The following is a 22,503-nucleotide window of genomic DNA, read 5'->3' as shown; positions in this document are numbered from 1 at the left end:
AGACTGTGGAGGTCTACAATTTCTTTTCTGAGGTCTTGGCTGGTTTCATTTGATTTTACCATGATGTCAAGCAAAGAGGCATTGAGTTTGAAGGTAGGCCTTGAAATACATCCACAGGTACACCTCCAATTGACTCAAATGATGTCAATCAGCCTATCAGAAGCTTCTAAAGCCATGATATATATTTCTGGAATTTTCCAAGCTATTTAAAGGCACAGTCAACTTAGTGTATGTAAACATCTCACCCAATGGAAGTGTGAAACAATGAATTAAAAGTGAAATAATCTGTCTGTAAGCAATTGTTGGACAAATGACTTGTGCAATGCACAAAGTAGATGTCCTAACAGGCTATAATTTGTTAACAAGAAATGTGTGGAGTTGTTGAAAAACTAGTTTTAATGACTCCAACCTAAGTGTTTGTAAACTTCCGACTTCAACTGTGTATGAAAATGTTTATTATATTATTATAATACATAATATGATGAATTACAATATCAATTGAACACATGCACTTCAATGTTATATCAATTCATATAAGAATACAGCTTTTCTCCAACAACATGGAAGTGGTTCCACTCTGTAGGCTACTGCTAATCACATCATTTAGCAGGTCAAATTAGATTTTAACACTCTAGATTTGAACAATCTCTCATAACATTGGAATATCTAAAGTGAACCTGTTACATATTAGTAGTTACAAGGTTACCAATAATTAGCTGCTAAATTGTTGGTCATCTCTGTCAGAGTAGTCCTACCTAACTGTATGGTAAACCATATAAATGAACGTTACAATGTTTTTTCCCCTCAATCATTTCTTAATAACGTATATCATTGGATGTCTTCTCCATAAGGTGTTTCTTGGTGTTCTTCTCCGGCCTGAACAGAATAATGAAGCATTTAGGAACAAATAACAGAAAGAACAACCCAAAGCTAGAGGTGATGATGGCAAAGATCTCCACAGCTACAGTCAACTTCCCAGGAGAGCTGACATAAGCTGGGATAAAGGTGATCCAGACTGCACAGAATATGAGCATGCTGAAGGTGATGAATTTGGCCTCATTGAAGTTATCAGGCAGCTTCCGAGCCAGAAAAGCCAGCACAAAGCACAAGAGAGACAGGAGTCCTATATAGCCCAACACAGCCCAGAAACCAATAGCTGAGCCCACATCACACTCTAGAATGATCTTTTCCTTGTAGGTAGTGAGGTTTTTAATGGGGAAGGGAGGGGACAGGACCAACCACAGAGTGCATATCAAAGCCTGGACAAACGTGAAGGACACTACAGTCAATCTCTGCTGTGGAGGACCAAACCATTTCATGACATTACTTCCTGGAATTGTAGCCCTGAAGGCCATCAACACCACTATTGTTTTCCCCAGAACACAAGAGATGCAGAGGACGAAGGTGATCCCAAACGCTGTGTGACGCAGCATACAGGACCATTCAGAGGGCCGGCCAATGAAAGTAAGAGAACACAGAAAACACATAGCCAAGGAGAAGAGCAGCAGGAAGCTCAGCTCAGAGTTGTTGGCCCTGACGATGGCCGAAGTTCTGTGGCGGTAGAAGACAGCTGCCGTGGCGATGGCCAGACAAGCCCCACCCACAGAGCAGGCGGTCAGGATGATTCCGAGGACCTCGTGGAAGGACAGGAACTCCACAGGCTTAAGGATACAGCGGTCTCTCTCAGCGTTGGGCCAGTACTCCTCGCGACAGATCAGACAGTCTGAAGAATCTGACCAGGACAAAACAACAGACATCAAATGTTAGTAATAATCGATTCAGGTTTTATTTATTTACAATACATGTCCCACAATGCTGCACTTTGTCAGTTTATAATAACAAATGTTGAATTAATGTGCAGCTTACATGAGATAATAAGAACAGGAACATGATTGACAGACACTACCTTTGTAGTGCTGGTAATATGAATAAACCACAACTGTTCCTATAGTCCTACCTGTGTTATTACTTATTTCTCCCTCTGCACATTGGATACAGTCATAACAGCATACAGGCTTTCCTTTCTGTATAGCCTTACGAGTGCCTGGGGGACAGCTGTCACTGCACACTGACACAGGTACTTGTGTACTGTTCTTTACCCAGGTGATTTCCCTCTTGATGTCAAGCCTCTGGTCAGGAGGCATTGACGCATCATAGCGCCCCACTGTCACAAACTCCATCTTCCCATTCTCCCGTCTCTGCCAGTTGACCAGCTCATAGGTGGCCACTGGGTCCCCGTTGGCATCGAAAGACACCTGGTACCCGTTACGAGAGAAGTTCACCCTCCTCAATCTCTCCAGCACCTGGGGTTGGAAGGTCAAGGGAGGGAGAGAGAGGGGACGAGAGAGAAGGAGAGAGGTGAAGAGAGATGGAGATAAGGGAGAGAGAGATGAGTGTGGGGAAGAGAGAGATGAAGAGAGATGAGAGATGGAGAAAGGGGAAGAAAGATGGAAAGAGAGATATTGAGAGATGGAGAGAGAAATAGAACATTAATTCAACTCATATTTATCAGATGTGTTTCTTCGGAAGAAGTTGTAAAGTATGATGAGAACTCCTAGGCCTTCATACATGTAGTCTAAATAAACATATCAATCAGGACATTATACTACAGACTTGTCATTCACCTGTGTTGGCTTCACATTGGGGTTTTTGTCACAGTTCACAGTGGAGTTTTCTCTCTCTTCACAAACAATGCTGTGGATGGCGTGTGCTATGGCGTAAACAGCTTTATACACCATGTTAGTGACACGCAGCTGGGATGTATCTGTGTAGGGGGCCTGTAGCTGCTGTATATCCTCACTGCCATCACACACCTTCTCTTCAACACCAACACCTGTAGAGTTCCCTACAGACAGACAGACAGACAGACAGACAGACAGACAGACAGACAGACATGTAAGTAGATAGATAGACAGACAGACGGATGGATGGATAGATAGATAGATAGATACCTATCCCCAGCCGACAGTCAAAGGCTCCCTCCCAGAACTCTGTGAGCGTGGGTGTGTTGGACACCTTCTGTGGGGAGAGGTCCAGGAGGAAGTCCCTGAGGCCGGGGATGACAGAGCGTTGGATGCCAAATCCGATGGCCCCGGCACACAGGCTGAAGCGCAGCATATCTGGGTCAGTGACCCACGTCTCACTCCCGATCCACTGGCGGGGAGGAGAGGGCAGGCGTTCCATCTCCTCCAGCAAGATTCTCATGTCCCCAGAGGCTACGAATGCAATCACCACCCGGGCTGTGGAGCTGGGGAACATGATTATATCATAACACATGCTTGTCATGTTTGTCATTCATTGGAATGTCTCAGTGAAGTGAACATGAACATTAGTATTAATCAACACTTTTGACATGTTTAAGATATACAAATCATGTTGGTCTCACAGATCAGCTTTGGGAAAAGAGAGAAATTAATAACAATAGTATTTTTTATAAATATGGTCTTGCATTTGTATGGATGAAAAGGTCAAATGTAATCACGGATCACCTGCGGATCACGTCGGCCACCCGTTGCACTCTGCTGGGTGCGTTGGTACGGGAGAAGGCTTCAGAATATTCCACACAGATGCCTTCCTCTTGTGCTGCCTGTAGGAAAGCCGCCATCCCGTTATTACCGTAGTCAGAGTCGGAACGGACCGCCCCAATCCAGGTCCAGCCGAAGTGCCTGATGAGTTGGGCCAGAGCGGCAGCCTGGAACTGATCACTGGGGATGGTTCTGAAGAAAGTTGGATACTGTTTCTTATCACTCAGACACGCACAGGTGGAAGAGTGGCTCACCTAGGTAGAAACAGACAGTCGAAAACATGAGAAAGAACATAATGTCGGCCTAACAACTCTAATGTATTGGCTACTTCCTGCTTTTTTTATTTAGCTATGTAGTTTGATGTTAGGGAGACATTAATAGTAATAAGCCAATTTATTGTTTTTCATTAGGCCAGAATGAAAAAGATACACAAAGTGTGAAACTAATCCCTGGTCTCCCATAACAACCTAGCCTATGAAAGATAGTCCTCAGATCATGTTCAAATGCCTATAGAAGTTCTCCAGACTCATAGTTCTCAGTCTATGTTCAAATGCCTTTCTCCACATAATTTCACACAGAAATGTATATTCCTGAAGAGAGGAGAATACAGCTGGACTACAATGGATTAAAAGATTTCCTGAAAGAGAGGAGAAAATACACTAGGAATATAGTAATTTAGAAGAAGCTGAATGATTTCTTTCCACAGGAGTTTACCTGAGGAATTCCGAAAGGGCCGATGCTGCGCAACATGCTGATGGTAGGCGTGGAGGCAGACTCGCCCACGATAGCTGTCACTGTAGCCGTCCCCGAGCACTGTTCTCCGGTATCAAACATGGGATCCAGGCCGTTAGCCAGCTGGAAGGCCACTTTCACAGCCATAGGGACCGAGGCGCAGGAGTCGTGCACTTGATAACCAAGCGTGACACCCGGTAGAAGGTACGAATTGTTGTTTATCTCCTCAACTGCGAAGACCATGGCGCGCGAGAAGCGCAACTCACGGGAATCCATGCTGTAAATAGGAGATGGGTCAGTGAGCACCTCCGGACAATCATAAACTAGCCTATAGAATGTCACCTTGGCAAACAGCCTAATATCTAGTATTATGTTACATACAGTCTATATGCCTACACTTCTGTTGTCTGTAATTGAGGACATTGTAGGATAGCCTGCAATTGAAAATGTGATCCTTTGTAACAGTAGTCTTTACCTACTCTCTCAGACACAAACACACGTTTTATCTGTCTTTAAACACAATGTTATTCTGTCTTTAAAAACACTGTTTATCTGTCTTTAAACACCCTGTTTATTTGTCTTTAAAACACACTGTTTATCTGTCTTTAAACACACTGTTAATCTGTCTTAAAATACATTCTGTATCTGTCTTTATTAAACACACTGTCTCTCTTTCTTTAAACACACTGTCTATCTATCTGTAAAACACAATTTATCTGTATACCCACAAAGCCACAGTCCTGTCCCCTGTTAGCTCTTGCGTTCACTGACCTCCCTGTGCACTGCAGGGGCTCAGGCATGCTGGTGTAGCTGTGATCCACAGTGTGCATGTAGTAATGAATGGAGAAAACACCCCCGATGACAAAGTCCCCGTCCTGGGAGAACGCCGGAGGACGAGGGGTGCCTTGGAGCCTGCATCTGACATACTCCAGCCCAGAGGCAGAGGCAGAAGTAGAGGCAGATGCAGAGGCAGAGGCAGAGGCAGATGAGAGCAAGGCAAGCCCACCAGCCACCACAGCTAGATGTAGTAGAACCAGACTAGCAGCCAGACTTGGATCCAGAGCAGGAGCCGGAGAGAGCCTCATTCCCCTGATGTGTAGAAGGTATGGCGTAATACAGTGCCACACAGACCGACATAGGTCAGGATACCTCTGTACTCTGGTTTAAATACCCACCGTACCTCTGTGGGGATTCCTCTGGGGGCCACACTGTGGGTATGGCCATGCCAAGGAGGGAGGGGCTAGAGGCTGCTCTGCTCACCCAGTCAGGTCCGGATTCTTTTAGCTATACAATATGCACCAGCATCAGAACTACGTTGACTGTAATGGTTTAGATAGACATAAACATACATTAGAGACACAATAACCATCTGGCTCTCTTACATTTCCTCTACAGTCTAGTCCTCTTGGTACGCTGGCTCAACACAGTATTTCCTCTACAGCCTAGTCTTCTTGGCATGCTGGCTCTACACAGTATTTCCCCTACAGTCTAGTCCTCTTGGCACGCTGGCTCTACACAGTATTTCCCCTACAATCTACATTTACATTACATTTAAGTCATTTAGCAGACGCTCTTATCCAGAGCAACTTACAAATTGGTGCATTCACCTTATGATATCCAGTGGAACAACCACTTTACAATAGTGCATCTAAATCTTTTAAGGGGGGGGGGGTTAGAAGGATTACTTTATCCTATCCTAGGTATTTCTTAAAGAGGTGGGGTTTCAGGTGTCTCCGGAAGGTGGTGATTGACTCCGCTGACCTGGCGTCGTGAGGGAATTTGTTCCACCATTGGGGTGCCAGAGCAGCGAACAGTTTTGACTGGGCTGAGCGGGAACTGTATTTCCTCAGAGGTAGGGAGGCGAGCAGGCCAGAGGTGGATGAACGCAGTGCCCTTGTTTGGGTGTAGGGCCTGATCAGAGCCTGAAGGTACGGAGGTGCCGTTCCCCTCACAGCTCCGTAGGCAAGCACCATGGTCTTGTAGCGGATGCGAGCTTCAACTGGAAGCCAGTGGAGAGAGCGGAGGAGCGGGGTGACGTGAGAGAACTTGGGAAGGTTGAACACCAGACGGGCTGCGGCGTTCTGGATGAGTTGTAGGGGTTTAATGGCACAGGCAGGGAGCCCAGCCAGCAACGAGTTGCAGTAATCCAGACGGGAGATGACAAGTGCCTGGATTAGGACCTGCGCCGTTTCCTGTGTGAGGCAGGGTCGTACTCTGCGAATGTTGTAGAGCATGAACCTACAGGAACGGGTCACCGCCTTGATGTTAGTTGAGAACGACAGGGTGTTGTCCAGGATCACGCCAAGGTTCTTAGCACTCTGGGAGGAGGACACAATGGAGTTGTCAACCGTGATGGCGAGATCATGGAACGGGCAGTCCTTCCCCGGGAGGAAGAGCAGCTCCGTCTTGCCGAGGTTCAGCTTGAGGTGGTGATCCGTCATCCACACTGATATGTCTGCCAGACATGCAGAGATACGATTCGCCACCTGGTTATCAGAAGGGGGAAAGGAGAAGATTAATTGTGTGTCGTCTGCATAGCAATGATAGGAGAGACCATGTGAGGATATGACAGAGCCAAGTGACTTGGTGTATAGCGAGAATAGGAGAGGGCCTAGAACAGAGCCCTGGGGGACACCAGTGGTGAGAGCACGTGGTGCGGAGACAGATTCTCGCCACGCCACCTGGTAGGAGCGACCTGTCAGGTAGGACGCAATCCAAGCGTGGGCTGCGCCGGAGATGCCCAACTCGGAGAAGGTGGAGAGGAGGATCTGATGGTTCACAGTATCAAAGGCAGCCGATAGGTCTAGAAGGATGAGAGCAGAGGAGATGGAGGCGCTCCGCACTGCTAAAGCTAACTCTGTGACACAGAGAAGAGCAGTCTCAGTTGAATGACTAGTCTTGAAACCTGACTGATTTGGATCAAGAAGGTCATTCTGAGAGAGATAGCAGGAGTGCTGGCCAAGGACGGCACGTTCAAGAGTTTTGGAGAGAAAAGAAAGAAGGGATACTGGTCTGTAGTTGTTGACATCGGAGGGATCGAGTGTAGGTTTTTTCAGAAGAGGTGCAACTCTCGCTCTCTTGAAGACGGAAGGGATGTAGCCAGCGGTCAAGGATGAGTTGATGAGCGAGGTGAGGTAAGGGAGAAGGTCTCCGGAAATGGTCTGGAGAAGAGAGGAGGGGATAGGGTCAAGCGGGCAGGTTGTTGGGCGGCTGTCCGTCACAAGACGCGAGATTTCATCTGGAGAGAGAGGGGAGAAAGAGGTCAAAGCACAGGGTAGGGCAGTGTGAGCAGAACCAGCGGTATCGTTTGACTTAGCAAACGAGGATCGGATGTCGTCGACCTTCTTTTCAAAATGGTTGACGAAGTCATCCGCAGAGAGGGATGAGGGGGTGGGGGGGAGGAGGATTCAGGAGGGAGGAGAAGGTGGCAAAGAGCTTCCTAGGGTTAGAGGCAGATGCTTGGAATTTAGAGTGGTAGAAAGTGGCTTTAGCAGCAGAGACAGAAGAGGAAAATGTAGAGAGGAGGGAGTGAAAGGATGCCAGGTCCGCAGGGAGGCGAGTTTTCCTCCATTTCCGCTCGGCTGCCCAGAGCCCTGTTCTGTGAGCTCGCAATGAGTCGTCGAGCCACGGAGCAGGAGGGGAGGACCGAGCCGGCCTGGAGGATAGGGGACATAGAGAGTCAAAGGATGCAGAAAGGGAGGAGAGGAGGGTTGAGGAGGCAGAATCAGGAGATAGGTTGGAGAAGGTTTGAGAAGAGGGAAGAGATGATAGGATGGAAGAGGAGAGAGTAGCGGGGGAGAGAGAGCGAAGGTTGGGACGGCGCGATACCATCCGAGTAGGGGCAGAGTGGGAAGTGTTGGATGAGAGCGAGAGGGAAAAGGACACAAGGTAGTGGTCGGAGACTTGGAATGGAGTTGCAATGAGATTAGTGGAAGAACAGCATCTAGTAAAGATGAGGTCAAGCGTATTGCCTTGTGAGTAGGGGGGGAAGGTGAGAGGGTGAGGTCAAAAGAGGAGAGGAGTGGAAAGAAGGAGTCAGAGAGGAATGAGTCAAAGGTAGACATGGGGAGGTTAAAGTCACCCAGAACTGTGAGAGGTGAGCCATCCTCAGGAAAGGAACTTATCAAGGCGTCAAGCTCATTGATGAACTCTCCAAGGGAACCTGGAGGGCGATAAATGATAAGGATGTTAAGCTTGAAAGGGCTGGTAACTGTGAAAGCATTGGAATTCAAAGGAGGCGATAGACAGATGGGTCAGGGGAGAAAGAGAGAATGTCCACTTGGGAGAGATGAGGATCCCGGTGCCACCACCCCGCTGACCAGAAGCTCTCGGGGTGTGCGAGAACACGTGGGCAGACGAGGAGAGAGTAGTAGGAGTAGCAGTGTTATCTGTGGTAATCCATGTTTCCGTCAGTGCCAAGAAGTCAAGGGACTGGAGGGAAGCATAGGCTGAGATGAACTCTGTCTTGTTGGCCGCAGATCGGCAGTTCCAGAGGCTGCCGGAGACCTGGAACTCCACGTGGGTCGTGCGCGCTGGGACCACCAGGTTAGAGTGGCAGCGGCCACGCGGTGTGAAGCGTTTGTATGGTCTGTGCAGAGAGGAGAGAACAGGGATAGACAGACACATAGTTGACAGGCTACAGAAGAGGCTACGCTAATGCAAAGGATGTTGGAATGACAAGTGGACTACACGTCTCGAATGTTAAGAAAGTTAAGCTTACGTTGCAAAGATCTTATTGACTAAAATGATTAAAATGATACAGTACTGGTGGCTGGTGAAGTAGGCTAGCTAGCAGTGGCTGCGTTGTTGACTTTGTTTGAAAGTGTAGCTGGCTAGGTAACCTCGATAACTGGCTAGGTAACCTCGATAACCTCGATAATTACTCTAAACTACACAATTATCTTAGATACAAAGACAGCAAAGACAACTATGTATCTAGCTAACACTACACTAATCAAATCGTTCCGTTGTAATGTATTATTAGTTTCTACAGTGCTGCTAGTCGGTAGAAGTTGACTAGCTAGCTAGCAGTTGTTGACTAGGTAGGAGAACGGTGGCGCGGCGACGAAAATAGCTGGCTAGCTAACCTCGATAATTACTCTAAACTACACAATTATCTTAGATACAAAGACAGCAAAGACAACTATGTAGCTAGCTAACAATACACTTATCAAGTCATTCCGTTGTAATGTGTTATTAGTTTCTACAGTGCTGCCAGTCGGTAGAAGTTGGCTAGCTGGCTAGCTAGCAGTGTTGACTACGTTAGAAGGACGAAAATAGCTGGCTAGCTAACCTCGATAATTACTCTAAACTACCCAATTATCTTTGATACAAAGACTGCTATGTAGCTACCTAAGAAAAATTGCTCAGATCAAACAAATCAAACCGTTGTACTGTAATGAAATGTAATATTACCTGTGGAGCGAAGTGAAGTGCGACTACTCGCTCCAACCCGGAAATTGCAAGTCTTCTAGGCACCCTGGCTCTACACAGTATTTCCCCTACAATCTAGTCTTCTTGGCACGCTGGCTGTACACAGTATTTCCCCTAAAATCTAGTCTTCTTGGCACACTGCCTCTCTTATTTTTATACTACAGTCTAGTCCCCTTGGTATGTTTCCTCTCTTATATTTCCACTACAGTTGTCACGCCCTGACCTATTTTGGGTTTGGTCAGGGTGTGATTTGGGTGGGCATTCTATGTTCTATTTTCTATGTTTTTGTATGTCTTTGTTTTGGCCGGGTATGGTTCTCAATCAGGGACAGCTGTCTATCGTTGTCTCTGATTGGGAACCATACTTAGGTAGCCCTTTTCCCTCCTTTCTGTGTGGGAAGTTAAGTTTGTTTTTGGCACATAGCCCTTAAGCTTCAAGGTTGTTTTGTATTGTTTATTGTTTTTGTTGGGATCACCTAAATAAAGGAATATGTACACTCACCACGCTGCTCTTTGGTCCACTTCCTTTGATGGCCGTGACAACAGTCTAGTCCTCTTGGCACGCTGCTTCTCTTACATTTCCATTGCTCTCTAGGCATGCTGGCTCTACACTGGAACCTACAACGAAACCTGGAGAGGAACCAGGCTCAGAGGGGAGGCTAGTCCTCTTCTGGCTGTGCCAGGTGGAGATTATAACAGTACATGGCCAAGATGTTCAAACGTTAGAGACAGCAGGTGTGGGGAGTGAGAGAGTCGAAAACAGCAGGTCCGGGACAAGGTAGCACGTCCGGTGAACAGGTCAGGGTTCAGTTAAAACTGGAACAGCAGCACGACCAGGTGGACTGAGGACAGCAAGGAGTCATCAGGCCAGGTAGTCCTGTGGCATGCTCCCAGGGCTCAGGTCCTCCGGGAGAAGAGAAAGACAAAGAGAGAGATTTAGAGGGAGCATACTTAAATTCACACAGGACACCAGATAAGACAGGAAAAATACTACACATATAACAGACTGACCCTAGCCCCCCGTCACATAAACTATTGCAGCATAATTACTGGAGGCTGAGACAGGAGGGGTCAGGAGACACTGTGGCCCCGTCTGACTATACCCCCGGACAGCGCTAATCAGGCAGATATAAACCCACCCAATGTGCCAAAGCACAGCCCCCACACCACTAGATATCGTTAAGCACCAACTTACTACCCTGAGACAAGACTGAGTACAGCCCACGAAGATCTCCCCCACGGCACAAACCCGGGGAGGCGCCAACCCGGACAGGAAGATCACGTCAGAGACTCAACCCACTCAAGAGACACACCCCTCCTAGGGATGGCATGGAAGAGCACCAGTAAGCCAATGACTTACCCCCCGTAATAGGTTTGGAGGCAGAGAATCGCTGTGGAGAGAGGGGAACCGGTCAGTCAGAGACAGCATGGACGGTTCGTCGCTCCAGTATCTTTCCATTCACCTTCACACCACTGGGCCAGACTACACTCAATCATAGTACCTACTGAAGAGATGAGTCTTCAATAAAGACTTAAAGGTCGAGACCGAGTCTGCGTCTCTCAAAATGGGTAGGCAGACCATTCCATAAAAATTGAGCTCTATAGGCGAAAGCCCTGCCTCCAGCTGTTTGCTTAGAAATTCTAGGGACAATAAGGAGGCCTGCGTCTTTTGACCGTAACATACGTGTAGGTATGTATGGCAGGACCAAATCAGAAAGATAGATAGGAGCAAGTCCATGTAATGCTTTGTAGGTTAGCAGTAAAACCTTGAAATCAGCACTAGTCTTAACAGGAAGCCAGTGTAGAGAGGCTAGCACTGGTGTAATATGATCAAATTGTTTGGTTCTAGTCAAGATTCTAGCAGCCGTGTTTAGCACAAACTGAAGTTTATTTAGTGATTCATCAGGGTAGCCGGACAGTAGAGCATTGCAGTAGTCTAATCTAGAAGTAACAAAAGCATGGATACATTTTTCTGCATAATCTTTGGACAGAAAGTTTCAGATTTTTGCAATGTTATGTTCCAGATTTACCAGATTTACGCCGAGGCGCTTCACAGTTTTATTTGACACAACTGTACAACCATCAAGATTAGTTGTCAGATTCAATAGAATATCTCTTTGTTTCTTGGGACCTAGAACTAGCATTTCTGTTTTGTCTGAGTTAAAAAGTAAAACATTTGCCGCCATCCACTTCCTTATTTCTGAAACACAGGCTTCGAGGGGGGGCAAATTTGGGGCTTCACCATGTTACATCGGAATGTACAGCTGTGTATCGTCCACATAGCAGTGAAAATTAACCAAGATGTAAAATATATAGTGAAAACCATTGAGTTGATTTGCCAGAGGACAAACCACCCACAGAGACAAACTGATATCTTTCTGAAAGATAAGATCTAAACCAGGCCTGAACTTGTCTGTGTAGACCAATTTGGGTTTCAAATCTCTCCAAAAGAATGTGGCTATTGATGGTATCAAAAGCAGCACTAAGGTCTAGGAGCACGAGGACAGATGCAGAGTCTTGGTCTGACGCCATTAAAAACGAATTTACCACCTTCATGAGTGCAGTCTCAGTGCTATGATGGGATCTAAAATCAGATTGAAGTGTTTTGTATATGTTGTTTGTCTTCAGGAAGGCAGTGAGTTGCTGTGCATCAGCTTTTTCTAACATTTTTGAGAGGAATCGGAGTTTTGATAGGCCGTTAGTTTTTATATTTTCTGTGTCAAGGTTTGGCTTTTTCAAGAGAGGCTTTTATTACTACCACTTTTAGTGAGTTTGGTACACATCCGGTGGATAGAGAGCCGTTTATTATGTTCAACATAGGAGGGCCAAGCACAGGAAGCAGCTCTTTCAGTAGTTAGTTGGAATTGGTTCCAGTATGCAGCTTGAAGGTTTAGAGGCCATTACTATTTTCATCAAAGTGTCAAGAGATATTAAAACACTTGAGTGTCTCCCTTGATCCTAGGTCAGTGTTGCGCAGACTCAGGACAACTGAGCTTTGGAGAAATACGCATATTTAAAGAGGAGTCCGTAATTAGCTTTCTAATGATCATGATCTTTTCGTCAAAGAAGTTCATGAATTTATCACTGCTGATGTGAAAGCCATCCTCTCTTGGGGAATGCTGCTTTTTAGTTAGCTTTGCGACAGTATCAAAAATGAATTTAGGATTGTTCTTATTCTCCTAAATTAAGTTGGAAAATAGGATGATCGAGCAGCAGTGAGGGCTCTTCGATACTGCATGGTACTGTCCTTCCAAGCTAATCGGAAGACTTTTTCAAGAGAGGCTTTTATTACTGCCACTTTTAGTGAGTGTGGTACACATCCGGTGGATAGAGAGCCGTTTATTATGTTCAACATAGGAGGGCCAAGCACAGGAAGCAGCTCTTTCAGTAGTTTAGTTGGAATTGGTTCCAGTATGCAGCTTGAAGGTTTAGAGGCCATTACTATTTTCATCAAAGTGTCAAGAGATATTAAAACACTTGAGTGTCTCCCTTGATCCTAGGTCAGTGTTGCGCAGACTCAGGACAACTGAGCTTTGGAGAAATACGCATATTTAAAGAGGAGTCCGTAATTAGCTTTCTAATGATCATGATCTTTTCGTCAAAGAAGTTCATGAATTTATCACTGCTGATGTGAAAGCCATCCTCTCTTGGGGAATGCTGCTTTTTAGTTAGCTTTGCGACGGTATCAAAAATGAATTTAGGATTGTTCTTATTCTCCTAAATTAAGTTGGAAAAATAGGATGATCGAGCAGCAGTGAGGGCTCTTCGATACTGCATGGTACTGTCCTTCCAAGCTAATCGGAAGACTTCCAGTTTGGTGTAGTGCCAGTTCCGTTCCAATTTTCTGGAAGCTTGTATACCAGGGAGCTAGTTTCTTATGACAAATGTTTTTTGTTTTTAGGAGTGCGACTGAATCTAGGGTATTACGTAATGTTAAAATAAGTTCCTCAGGTGGTTAACAGATTGTTTTACTCTAACGTCCGTGGGTAGGTGGAGGGAGTCTGGAAAGGCATCTAGGAATCTTTGGGTTGTCCGAGTATTTGTAGCACTGCTTTTGATGATCCTTGATTGGGGTCTGAGCAGATTATTTGTTGCGATTGCAAACGTAATAAAATGGTGGTCCAATAGTCCAGGATTATGAGGAAATACATTAAGATCCACAACATTTATTCCACGAGACAAAATTAGGTCCAGAGTATGACTCTGGCAGTGAGTAGGTCCGGAGACATGTTGGACAAAACCCACTGAGGCGATGATGGCTCTGAAAGCCTTTTGGAGTGTGTCTGTGGACTTTTCCATGTGAATATTAAAGTCACAAAAAATAAGAATGTCATCTGCCATGACTACAAGGTCTGGTAGGAATTCAAGGAACTCAGTGAGGAATGCTGTATACGGCTCAAGAGGCAAGCAAACAGTGGCTATAAAAAGTGAATTAAACTCAACAAGAAAAGAAACATCCTCTCACTGTCAACTGCGTTTATTTTCAACAAACTTAACATGTGTAAATATTTGTATGAACATAACAAGATTCAACAACTGAGACATAAACTGAACAAGTACCACAGACATGTGACTAACAGAAATTGATTAATGTGTCCCTGAACAAAGGGGGGAGGACAAAATCAAAAGTAACAGTCAGTATCTGTTGTGGCCACCAGCTAAATTAAGTACAGCAGTCCTCATGGACTGCACCAGATTTGCCAGTCCTTGTTTTGAGATGTTACCCCACTCTTCCACCAAGGCACCTGCAAGTTCCCGGACATTTCTTGGGGGATTGGCCCTAGCGCACACCCTCCGATCCAACAGGTCCCAGACGTGGTCAATGGGATTGAGATCTGGGCTGTTCACTGGCCACGCACAGCGTTGAGATTGCCTGCAATGACAACAAGCTCAGTCCGATGATGCTGTGACACACCGCCCCAGACCATGACAGACCCTCCATCTCCTAATCGATCCCGCTCCAGAGTACAGGTCTCTGTGCAACCATCACCCCTTGTGAGACAAAACCGCGACTTGTCAGTGAAGAGCACTTTTTGCCAGTCCTGTCTGGTCCAGCGACGGTGGGTTGTGCCCATAGGCGACGTTGTTGTCAGTAATGTCTGGTGAGGACCTGCCTTACAACAGGCCTACAAGCCCTCAGTCCAGCCTCTCTCAGCCTATTGCGGACAGTCTGAGCCCTGATGGAGGTATTGTGCGTTCCTGGTGTAACTCGGGCAGTTGTTGTTGCCATCCTGTACCTGTCCCGCAGGTGTGATGTTCGGATGTACCGATCCTGTGCAGGTGTTGTTACACGTGGTCTGCCACTGTGAGGACAATCAGCTGTCCGTCCTGTCTCCCTGTAGCGCTGACTTAGGCGTCTCACAGTACGGACATTGCAATTTATTGCCCTGGCCACATCTGTAGTCCTCATGCCTCCTTGCAGCATTCCCAAGGCATGTTTCCACAGATGAGCAGGGACCCTGGGCATATTTCTTTTGTTGTTTTTCAGAGTCAGTAGAAAGGCCTCTTTAGTGTCCTAAGTTTTCATAACTGTGACATTAATTGCCTACCAAGCTGTTAGTGTCTTAACCACCGTTCCACAGGTGCATGTTCATTACTTGTTTATGGTTCATTTAACAAGCATGGGAAACAGTATTTAAACCCTTTACTGTGAAGATCTGTGAAGTTATTTGGAATTTTACAAATTATCTTTGAAGTACATGGTCCTGAAAAAGGGACATTTCTTTTTTGCTGAGCTTAGCAGGCTGCATAGATTTCATGACTATTTCTCCTACAATCTAGTCCTCTTGGCACGCTGGCTCAACACAGCAATTCCCCTAAAGTCTAGTCCTCTTGGCACGCTGGCTCTACATAGAATTTAATCTACAGTCTAGGCCTCTTGGCACGCGGGCTCTACACAGCATTTCCCCTATAGTCTAGTCCTCTTGGCACTCTGGCACTACATAGTATTTCCCCTACAGTCTAGTCCTCTTGGCACTCTGGCTCTACACAGCATTTCCCCTATAGTCTAGTCCTTTTGGCACTCTGGCACTACATAGTATTTCCCCTATAGTCTAGTCCGCTTGGCACTCTGGCACTACACAGCATTTCCCCTACAGTCTAGTCCTCTTGGCACTCTGGCACTACATAGTATTTCCCCTACAGTCTAGTCCTCTTGGCACTCTGGCACTACATAGTATTTCCCCTACAGTCTAGTCCTCTTGGCACTCTGGCACTACATAGTATTTCCCCTACAGTCTAGTCCTCTTGGCACTTTGGCACTACATAGCATTTCCCCTACAGTCTAGTCCTCTTGGCACTCTGGCACTACACAGCATTTCCCCTACAGTCTAGTCCTCTTGGCACTCTGGCTCTACACAGCATTTCCCCTACAGTCTAGTCCTCTTGGCACCCTGGCACTACATAGTATTTCCCCTATAGTCTAGTCCTCTTGGCACTCTGGCACTACATAGTATTTCCCCTACAGTCTAGTCCTCTTGGCACCCTGGCACTACATAGTATTTCCCCTATAGTCTAGTCCTCTTGGCACTCTGGCACTACATAGTATTTCCCCTACAGTCTATTCCTATTGGCACCCTGGCACTACATAGTATTTCCCCTACAGAAGGGCTGGGCTTATTTGGTGTCACACTTTTTCTCCATCCTTTGCCATAGCTTAAAAAATCCATCCTTTGCCAAGTCTTTGCAAAGACTTGAAAATGGCTGTCTAACAATAATCAACAACCGACTTGACAGAGCTTGAAGATTTTTTAAAATGTTTTTGGGGAAAATACAATACAATCCAGTTGTGCAAAGCTTTTAGAGACCTACCCAGAAAGACTCACAGCTGTAATCGCTGCCAAACGTGATTCTTAATTTTTTGTATACACAGTGTATATTGTACATTATTTGAGACGTACTATACGTTTTATGTAACACAAAAGCATATAAAGTACCTTCAGAAAGTATTATCTCAGGGGTGATTTCAGTTTTTCAATTTCAATAAATTTGCTAAAATGTCTAAAAACATGTTTTTACTTTTTCATTGTATGGATTTGTGTGTAGATGGGTGAGAAAAACATGTTTTAATTCAGGTTGTAACAACAAACTCAATGTGGAATAAGTCAAGTAGTATGAATACTTTCTGAAGGCACTGTATGCTTTTGTGTTACATAACATGTTTAGTATATCCCATATATTTTAAAATATACACTGAGTATAAAACACATTAAGAACAGATGTTTTTTCCATGACAGACTGACCAGTTGACTCAGGGTGAAAGATACAATCCGTTATTGATGTGACTTGTTAAATCCACTTCAATCAGTGTAGATGAAGGGGAGGAGTTTTAAGCCTTGAGACAATTGGATTGTGTATGTCAAATCAAATCACATCAAATCAAATTTTATTGGTCACATGCACATGGTTAGCAGATCTTAATAATGCAAGTGTAGCGAAATGCAATGTAATCTAACAAATTCACAACAACTACCGTAAACACACAAATGTAAAGGGATGAATAAGAATATGTACATATAAATGTATGGATGAGCGATGGCCCTGTGGCATAAGCAAGATGCAGTAGATGGTATAGAATACAGTATATACATATGAGATGAGTAATGTAGGATATATAAACATTATTAAACTCTCTAGGGTATGTGGGACGGTAGGGTCTCACCTCGTCAACAGCCAGTGAAACTGCAGGGCGCCAAATTCAAAACAACAGAAATGCCATAATGAAAATTCCTCAAACATACATGTATTTTACACCATTTTAAAGATACACTTGTTGTAAATTCAGCCACAGTGTCACAGAAAAACACAGCCATTTTTTCAGCCAAAGAGATGAGTCACAAAAAGCAGAAATCTAGATAAAATTAATCACTAACCTTTGATAATCTTCATCAGATGACACTCATAGGACTTCATGTTACACAATAGATGTATGTTTTGTTCGGTAAAGTTCATATTTATATCCAAAAATCTGAGTTTACATTGGAGCGTTATGTTCAGTAGTTCCAAAACATCCGGTGATTTTGCAGAGAGCCACATCAATTTACAGAAATAGTCATCATAAATGTTGATGAAAATACAAGTGTTATACATGGAATTTTAGATCCACTTCTCCTTAATGCAACCACTATGTCAGATTTCAAAAAAACTTTACGTAAAAAGCAAACCATACAATAATCTGAGTACGACGCTCAGACGACAAAATCAACCCAAGGACATATCCGCCATGTTGGAGTTAACAGAAGTCAGAAATAGCAATATAAATATTCACTTACCTTTGATGATCTTCATCAGAATGCACTCCGAGGAATCCCAGTTCGACAATAAATGTTAGTTTTGTTCGATAATGTCCATCATTTACAGTGGGGAGAACAAGTATTTCAAACACTGCCGATTTTGCAGGTTTTCCTACTTACAAAGCATGTAGAGGTCTGTCATTTTTATCATAGGTACACTTCAACTGTGAGAGACGGAATCTAAAACAAAAATCCAGAAAATCACATTGTATGATTTTAAGTAATTATTTGCATTTTATTGCATGACATAAGTATTATATATATATATATATATATATATATATATATATATATGGGGCAGTGTGCAGTGTGATGGCGATTGCATCATCAGTGAACCTATTGGGGCGGAAAGCAAATTGGAGTGGGTTTAGGTTTAGGCCATTCAGAGGGTGAATGATATTTCAGTGCATTTGAATGGGTTATGGTAGTAGGTGCCAGGTGCACCGGTTTGTGTCAAGAACTGCAACACTGCTGTGTTTTTCACACTCAACAGTTTCCTGTGTGTATCAAGAATGGTCCTCCACCCAAAGGACATCCAGCCAACTTAAAAGAATTGGAGTCATCATGGGTCAGAAACCCTCTGGAACACTTTTGACCACTTGTAGAGTCCATCCCCCAACGAGTTGAGGCTTTTCTGAGGGCAAAAAGGGGGGTGGCGCAATTCAATATTTCGAAGGTGTTCCTATTGTTTTATGTGTGAAACTTTGTTTAACAATTGTATCTTCCACCTCAACAACTGTTGAGTAGAATCTTCCCGCATGGAAGATGAAAAAATAAAATGTATATTTATTAATCTGGAGTTATTGTTGCGAATCTAATTACTATAATTGGTAAACATGGGAGACAAAAATATGAAAACCTCAATATAAATATCCAAATTAGAGCACAGAAAAATCATGAACAAATGAAACTCACATAATCACCCAGAAAAATCTATTGCAATTCCACAGAAATCATGTTGACTGACTATTTATGGTAACAAACTGCTTAATTTGAGCACCACTGAGCATTAACATTAAAATCCCCTAGAGTCGATTTCCGCAGACCCACAGAAATTCAAACAGCATAGTAAAAAAATCCCCATAAAAATCTCAGTTTAAGATTAGCGATATTTTTTTGCGCTGGATGAGTCTCCATCCACCAAATCTGCGGATGTCACACTTTCGCGGATGTCACACTTCCGCATCTGTGGTGATAGGTGACAGAGATAGAGCGATGTTTGTCAGACCATGAGACATCTCGAAAATTGGTCTTCTCATAAAATCGTCTGTAGCATCCAAATGGTTCGCTTACGAACTCTATTGAAAGATGAGTCTCTCACGAACACGATGGTATTCTCCGTTTTTCTATTTGACCTACACACGCTCTTGGGACTCGTCTGAATTCAGTACTGCCGATCTGCCAACTTCTGTTTTGTAGCGTCCAAACCGGGCAACACACTAATAAATGTGAGACTAGTTGGTTGTTTCGCTCGAGGAAACCCACAGGCATCACAATACTCGTCTGAATGTCCCCGGTACCAGTTATAAAAATGATGGAAGTATGTACATTCGTGGCCAAAAGTTATGAGAATGACACAACTATTAATAAATCCTGTTTGGGCTGCAAGCTGAATATTGAAAAAACTGGAAAATGTGTGCACATTTTCAAACGGCCTCCTAAGAAACTTTTTATTTTCCAATATGCATATATTTACTACTGTTGGATAGATAACAGTCTATAGTTTCTAAAAAGGTTTGAATTGTTTCTCTAAGTCGAACAGAAATATTTTTACAGCCATTTTCCCAGCCGAATTGAGATTTCCAAAATGCGATGTGTCTCTTTAAGACCTTCTCTATAAAAGGCCATTTGACTTGGGACCATAGAAACACGTCACACGCCTTCGTCAGGCTGTAATGCGGAAGTGAGAATTGAAAGGAGTCGAATATCTCGCCCATGGACTGAATAACACACCTTCTTGTGAGACCTGCGCAGTTAAAAAAAAATTCCGGGCGCGAAGCAGAATTTGGTCTCGGCTTCTGGAAGAAGGTAGATAACGGTGAATATGATCTCTGACTACGATATTATTTGATACATGTCACAAAATCATCCTAAAGTATGTTTTTTCAATATACTTTAATTATATTATTGTAATTTATTCTGGACTTTAGATGTGATACGACGGAAGAATTTTTTGAAGAAACGCTGAGTAGCGCCGCAATGCTATTGTGCTTGCTAACCAAAGAGGGAAATAATTCGTTCTGGAACCCAACTAAAGACTCTACTGGACATTGGACCCCGTTACAACATTCTGATGGAATATCAACAAAGATAAGACCCAATTTGGGATGCTTTTTCATATATCTGTTGAGCTGTGCTGTGCTAACTGGGCTAACTGTGCTAGGCTAGCGCTTGACCAATGCTAGTGCTGACTTATGCTAGCTTATGTTGTTAGCTAATATAACGATATATTGTGTTTTCGCTGTAAAACACTTCAAAAATCGGAAATGTTGGCTTTATTCACACGATATCTGTCTTTCATTAGCTATCCACCATATGTTTTTCTGAAATGTTTTATGAGGTGTAATTAGTAGCCGACGTTGGTGTATGTATTTTCTCTGGCTACTCCCGTCTGGATTCAGACTCTAGCTATGTGTTAGCATTTATGGTAGCATCAATGTAAAACTGATTTATAGCTAAAATATGCACTTTTTATGAACAAAACATAGATTTATTGTGTAACATGTTATATGACTGTCATCTGAGGTAGTTTTTTCTGGGCTCTTTAGGTTGGTTTTAGTTTATTTCGGTTGGCTTGTGCATGCTACTTGAATCATAATTCATACATCATAATCATATCCATACGTGTCTGTCCACTTTTGTATTTGGTGGTGAGCTAACATAAATATATGTGGTGTTTTCTCTGTAAAACATTTAAAAAATCGGACATGTTGGCTGGATTGACAAGATGTTTATCTTTCAAATGCTGTATTGGACTTGTTAATGTGTAAAAGTTAAATATTTTAAAAAAATAGATTTTGAATTTCGCGCCCTGCAGCTGTTGTCATTTTCGTTCCGATTTCGGGCTTGCACCCCAAACAGGTTAATTTCCACAAAGTTTGCTGATTCAGTGTCTTTAGATATTTTTGTCAGATGTTACTATGGAATACTGAAAAATAATTACAAGCATTTCATAAGTGTCAAAGGCTTTTATTGACAATTGCATGAAGTTGATGCAAAGAGTCAAAATTTGTAGTGGTGACCCTTCTTTTTCAAGACCTCTGCAATCTGCCCTGGCATGCTGTCAATTAACTTTTGGGCCACATCCTGACTGTTGGCAGCCCATTGTTGCATAATTAATGCTTGGAGTTTGTCAGAATTTGTGGGTTTTTGTTTGTCTACCCGCCTCTTGAGGATTGACCACAAGTTTTCAATGGGATTAAGGTCTGGGGAGTTTCCTGGCCATGGACTCAATATTTTTTTGTTCCCCGAGCCACTTAGTTATCACTTTAGCATAATGACAAGGTGCTCTATCATGCTGGAAAAGGCATTGTTCATCAACAAACTGTTCCTGGATGGTTTGGAGAACTTGCATTTGATGTGTTGGTACCTTCTTTATTCATGGCTGTGTTCTTAGGCAAAATTGTGAGTGAGCCCACTCCCTTGGCTGAGAAGCAACCCCACACATGAATGGTCTCAGGATGCTTTACTGTTGGCATGACACAGGGCTGATTGTAGCACTCACCTTGTCTTCTCAGGACAAGCTTTTTTCCAGATGCCCCAAACAATCGGAAAGGGGATTCATCAGAGAGAAATACTTTACCACAGTCCTCAGCAGTCCAATCCCTCTACCTTTTGCAGAATATCAGTCTGTCCCTGATGTTTTTCCTGGAGAGAAGTGGCTTCTTTGCTTCCCTTCTTGACACCAGGCCAACCTCCAATAGTCCTCACCTCACTGTGCATGCAGATGCACTCACACCTGCCTGCTGCCATTCCTGAGCAAGCTCTGTACTGGTGGTGCCCCAATCCCGCAGCTGAATCAACTTTAGGAGATGGTCCTGGCGCTTGCTGGTCTTTCTTTGTTGGGCACCCTGAAGCCTTCTTCACAACAATTGAACCACTCTCCTTGAAGTTCTTGATGATCCGATAAATGGTTGATTTAGGTGCAATCATACTGGCAGCAATACCCTTGCCTGTGAAGCCCTTTTTGTGCAAAGCAATGATGACGGCACGTGTTTCCCTGCAGGTAACCATGGTTGACAGAGGAAGAACAAAGATTCCAAGCACCACCCTTCTATTGAAGCTTCCAGTCTGTTATTCGAACTCAATCAGCATGACAGAGTGATCTCCAGGCTTGCCCTCGTCAACACTCACACCTGTGTTAAAGAGAAAATCACTGACATGATGTCAGCTGGTCATATTGTGGCAGGCTTGAAATGCAGTGGAAATGTTTTTGGGGATTCAGTTAATTTGCATGGCAAAGCGGGACTTTGCAATTAATTGCAATTCATCTGATCACTCTTCATAACATTCTGGAGAATATGC

The 22,503-nt window shown here is 44.0% G+C and overlaps 1 pseudogene; it reads right to left on the bottom strand.

Moving 5' to 3' along the window:
• Positions 1–551: 551 nt before the first annotated feature.
• LOC129831670 (extracellular calcium-sensing receptor-like) lies at positions 552–22,143 on the bottom strand (annotated as a pseudogene).
• Between the last annotated feature and the right edge of the window lie 360 nt (positions 22,144–22,503).

This window comes from Salvelinus fontinalis, chromosome 33 (assembly GCF_029448725.1).
Source record: "Salvelinus fontinalis isolate EN_2023a chromosome 33, ASM2944872v1, whole genome shotgun sequence".
NCBI lineage: Eukaryota > Metazoa > Chordata > Actinopteri > Salmoniformes > Salmonidae > Salvelinus > Salvelinus fontinalis.
This window is presented reverse-complemented; position numbering and strand designations above follow the sequence as displayed.